Below are 6,000 nucleotides of genomic sequence, written 5' to 3' on the forward strand. Positions count from 1 at the left end.
CCGCAGGTGTCGTTGTGGCTTGTGCAGCCCTTTGAGACACTTGTGATTTAGGGCTATAAAAATAAACATTGATTGATTGATTGATTGATAGTGTGCCCTGAGATACAGTGTGCCTTGGCTCAAAAAAAAAGTAAAACACTGCACTTGGTGTGGTGAAATAAACCTCTGCAATTTTGAACCATGCCCTTGTTCACCCCCTGGGAGGTGAGGGCAGCAGTGAGCATTTTTTGTGATTCAAGCCCCAATTCCAACCCTTGATACTGAGTGCCAAGCAGGGCGGTAATGGGTCCCAGTTTTATAGTCTTTGGTATGACTTGGCCGGGGTTTGAACTCACGACCTACCGATTTCAGGGCGGACACTCTAACCACAAAACTCCATATACCTCTGCATTCAATATCAATTTCAACCTATTAAAACTAACTGTTGATTCTACTGACATGCTGTCATATTAACCTTGGTAAAACAATAACTGTAATATTTCACCAAGAATACCTTGCATTGCTTCCGCGGTCATCAATCAACGCCAAAAAGTGTGTGTGTGTTCTTGTACTTCTGCCCATTATTAATGTAGTAAATACAATTCTTTATATATTGATCTAGAAAGGGTGGTCCTAAAGATGTAGGCATTTTTTGGAGGTCGCAAGAAGGTAACAAATACAAGAATGCGTGTGTGAGTGTGTTTTTGTCTGTGTGTGTGTGTATTTCTGCCCTTCTTGAGACATCAACATGGAAAAGTACCGTCCATATGAAGACCAGTGAACATGTTAGGACATAAATTATGGTCCCAATACGGAAAAGCATCAAATCTATTAGAGAATGTCTCATTGAAATCTATCGAAATAAGGGTGGTCCCAAAAAGGAGGGATTTTTCAAATTGACTGTGTCGGTTTTAAAAGTCTTCCCCCTCTGGTTAACATATGAAATAACAAGTGTGTGTAAAAATTTGAAGTGCTCCCCCCTGGCCAAAGACAAGTGCGTGTAAGATATTGAAATGTGCCCCCTTTGGCCAAAATGTATTAAAAATAAATAAATAAATATGTATATATATATATATATATAGGGACATACTGTAATAACTTGAAGTAAATAACGACAATAAAAACTGATTTCAAACCAAATGTTAAAAATATAAAAAAATAACTAAAAGCAGTCTTTTTCTCACAATGTGTCGACTTTTTTCTATAAAATTGGGGACAATTTATTATATTCTTTCTGTTTCTGTAATATTTTCTTGTAAAAGTATACATTTTTGTATGTAAAATCATTATTTTTTAATGCAAAATGGTGACATTTGTCATATACAAGTAGACTCTTACAACTATTTAACAAATTTTTTTGTTGTTCTTGTAAAATAGTAACATTTTTGTCATAATTTTGCCAAGTAAAATTCTAATTATTATTTTAATATTGCCAAAACTTTAAAGTTTTCTTATAAAACGGTAACTTTTGTCGAGTAAAACGACGACTCATTTCATAAAGTTGACAACATTTTAAGGTTTTCTTGTAAAATTGCGACTGTCATTGAGTAAAATTCCAACTTTTGTCATAATATCGCACAAATGTTCAGTTTTTCTTGTAAAACTTTGACTTGCGTTGAGTAAAATGACGACTTTTATTAGAATACATATATATATATATATGTATATATATATATATATATATATATATATATATATATATATATATATATATATATATACGCCCTGCGATGAGGTGGCGACTTGTCCAGGGTGTACCCCGCCTTCCGCCCGATTGTAGCTGAGATAGGCGCCAGCGCCCACCGCGACCCCACAAGTGAATAAGCGGTAGAAAAATGGATGGATGGATGGATATATATATATACGTTTTTCTTGTGAAATTGTAACCTTTTTCTTGTAAAAGTCCAACCTATTTTTTTTTTACAACAAGTGTTTTTATGTTTGCATAGTATGTACATATTATTAATGTAGTAAATACAAATCTATTTATGTCTAGTAAGGGTGGTCCTAAAGAGGTAGGATTTTTTTGGAGGTCTCGAGAAGATAACAAATACAAGAATGTGTGTGTGTGTGTGTGTGTGTGTGTATGTGCGTGAGTGCGTGTGTGCGTCTGTGTGTGTGTGTTTGAACACGTAGTCCTGTCTGTGGTTATTATGAGCAATAATAACTTGATCTGTTCCTGGGTCGAACTGCAGTCAATGTAAAACAAACAAAAAAAGGACTGTACCTGTAAGGAAGGGGTGTCAAACGTGCGGCCCGCGGGCCGGATCAGGCCTGCCAACAGGTTTTATTTGGCCCGCAGGATGAGTTTGGTAAGAATAAAATGAGGCCGAAATTTTTGAATGAAAGAAATTGCTTTTCTAAATGTGTCCACTAGATGTCACAATAACAATTCTTTGTGTCTTTGTAGATGATGCTACATATGTAAAAAAAAACAAAAAAAACACATGACGTTAGTACACCAGTCGAGGAAAATGAGCAAACTTCATAAATAACATCCTTTTATTTGGTTTTGATATAATTTGTTTTATCTTGATGGATTGAAAATAAACTCCAATGAGTTAACTGATGAACATTATCACATAATTTATTCAGAAAGTATAAATAACGACAAATAAATATAGAACACTATTGACCGCAACACGTAAGTGTAAAAAAACCCCCAACAACATTATGATTTGTACATTTTCAAAATGTCTTTGTTCTATTTTTAAACAAAGAAAAAGTTGTCTTTATTTTTAAGTTATCATGCCGTGATTTTACCAGTCTGGCCAACTTGTGGCCCCCCATCTAAAATGAGTTTGACATCCCTGCTGTCAGGCAACACTTAAAGCATTTAGACTGCTGCAAGAGTAATACAGTTACTATTCCAACCAGTGTTGACGTTAGTCCGAAAATGTAAAAACGATAATGTGGGCACCTGGGAGGCGAGCTTCTTCACATTCACACTTAAAACACAGCTGGTATACACACCCTTCTTGTTGACTTTTTTCCCCCCAAGCGACTAAGGATAATTGAATTAATGTTCCGTAGTGTAATGTAAAAATATGTTTCTGGGGCGCAAGTTAACTAAGATTCAGATTACAAATGCAATTGCTACGTATTCATCTTTTCCAGATTTTGTCAAATTAACGGCACTTTCGCCGTATCGCAATGAACAACTAGGACAGACGTTCATTTCGCACTTTTCCAATAATGACGAAAGCTGCGAAATCAGTTCCTAAAAATGAAGTGATATTTTTATTAAAGTTCACTGTACATGGAGAATAAAATGATTTCTATCATGGCTTGCAAAAAAAAAAGGCTACGTTGTTTTCAATTGCACAACAATATTGATTGTTGATAATGGTGGAGCTCCAATAATCCTGAGATCAACGTGGTAATGTGGCACGGCCATGTATCCCCTTAATGCTATTGATGCTAGGTCACGTCTTTGTAGTATAACGACCATTTTTCACTTCACTATCACAGCCTCCTAAGACAGGGACTCTCGTATGTTATGCATTTGGATTGGCTATGTGGGCTCTTTGGAACCCAATGAGTATGAAAAACAAAACCAGTTGAAAGGTGCCATCTGAACTCTTTTGGATGAGTTTTCAACTGTCTTGAATCCAACATGTGATGTGCTATCTTCCTCCACCACTAATTGGCTGTGCAATGTCCTCGTAAGTAGAAACCAAGGTCTTTCGGAGAAAATGTTGTATTGTGGCTTACACAACCAAAAATGTGATGTCCACATATGTAGGCGCCAGGTCCTAGGAGGTTAAATTGGAGAGAGACAACTTCCTGAAGTTGTTGAAGTGTAACTGCAGGTCATTGACCTTTCAAAATAGTGTTTCATACAGAAACTGATCATTACTCCCCTGCAAGCACGACAAGCTGAAGCTTACGTTGTAATCCCCTTCTTGTTGGTAAATGTAGAATGAAATCCTGTGCTGTATTTTGTAGAGAGTTGGTGCTCAGGCCCTGGAGTAAAACACATTACGCCACCTACAGGACCGGAGTGGAACACTATGACATGGCATTTATTGCATCAAATGAGTCAGATTAGATTGTAATTCCAATTACGTACTGTCATAGTAGCATTGCTAAAGCCATAAATATAATAATGAGAGGCAGTTGCACCTTGCCAAAGAGTGTGTGTGTGAGTCGGGGCACGTAGTCCAGCCCTAGTATACTCAGCAAGTGTGCGTGAGCGACGCAACGTCGCCCCCGAGACTTCCTCTTTTATTTTTTCCCTCAAATGAGGCTTCTGAAGAAGCCACCTGTCTTCTTTTTCCTCCATTTATTTTTTTGTTTGCAGTAACAGCTGGGTCATCCAAGCCGGCAAGGATGTGGGGGGAAAAAGAAAAGAGGAGATGCAAAGTGATGACAGATGAAGGACTTCATTGAAATGTTAATGTGAGCGCGGAAGGGCTGACGTGCAGTTCGACACACTCATGATTTGAACATTTTCTCTTTAGTATCTCTACGTTATTAGACATTTATGCGTACTCGCCTTCAAGGTTGTTTTGGACCACTGACCTAAACATCATTATCGATGGAAACATTCCTGTAGCTTTATGTTATTAGAATTAGTTTGGAGTGCAGAACTTGACTAATTTTGTCCTACCTGGACCCAAACATAATTAAAATATTTATAAAAATATATAATGAAATCTTGTATTCATTTGATAATATTTAATTATAATTCAAATAAACAATAATTTTAGAACATGCATAAAGGCCTCAGTAGGCTTGCAGGCATCTGCATATAGAAGTGACGCCCTCTGCTGGCTTAATGTGTCACTGCAGCTCAAGCATCCAGGGGACTGTAAAGCACTGTCAGTCTGAGGCTCTGAGGAGTCCGTGATGACACAACACCGCTGCTGTATGTGTCCAACATGGTGAGGAATACAAACAGAACCTTCAGAGTAGTAGTCCATGTAATTGGGAAAACACTTAGGTTCATGAAACAGAATTTTCCATTGGCTGTGTGTGTAGACTTGCCTGGGCCAGCTATCTGTTCAAGGAGACAATAGACCCTGACTTAAACAAGTTGAAAAACTTATTCAGGTGTTACCATTTAGTGGTCAATTGTACGGAATATGTACTGTACTGTGAAAACTACGAATAAAAGTTTCAATCAATCAATCAATCAATCAATCAGTTGTAGTGTGTATGTTTGTGTTGAACCATACACAATCATGCATGCTTTGACGAGGCGCTCTTTTCCAGCAGGGGCAATAAACAAACTTCCACGCAATCAATGCGCACACACCATATCTCACTCTTGTTGTAGTTTTTTTTAGCGCGAGCATCCTGACAGATATGTCAGAATTATACACAGTTTTGTATTAGAAATGGCAACAGCGAAGGATGCATGGGGAAAAAATGTCACACATGGGGCACATTCCAAACTCCTTGTTTGGAGGAAATTTGAAGTAAGGCAATATTATTTTATAAATATCTGCGCCATGCTTCCATGGTTTGATTTCACATTTTCGGGACTGAAGCAGATCCCAAATATACAAAAACAGGTACCAATAAATAAGCAAAGGTGTTTTACCAAATAAGTCCCTTTTAAAAGTCTTTGGGATGGTAACAATGAAACGGACAACCTAAACAGCTTTTGCGCTGCATTGTTATGTAATCAGCTGGCAAGACGCAACCCTTGTTAAATGGTACATGAGGTTTACTGGTTCCATCAAATTTTACTACCGTACAATGTTTATGTCATGATGCCAGGTGACAACATATTGGCATCAATGGCAAAGTAGTAATGTGCAGCCTTCCTTTACATGCAACCTCAGGAGAATGCAACCTTGTTGAAGGGTTGATGGGATTCCCTTAAGGGCCTACTGAAATGAGATTTTCTTATTTAAACGGGAATAGCAGGTCCATTTTATGTGTCATACTTGATCATTTTGCGATATTGCCATATTTTCGCTGAAAGGATTTGGTAGAGAACATCGACGATAAAGTGTGCAACTTTTGGTCGCCAATAGAAAAGCCCTGCCTTTACTGGAAGTATGTGCGCGT

The sequence above is a fragment of the Nerophis ophidion genome, linkage group LG05, assembly GCF_033978795.1.
Source record: "Nerophis ophidion isolate RoL-2023_Sa linkage group LG05, RoL_Noph_v1.0, whole genome shotgun sequence".
NCBI lineage: Eukaryota > Metazoa > Chordata > Actinopteri > Syngnathiformes > Syngnathidae > Nerophis > Nerophis ophidion.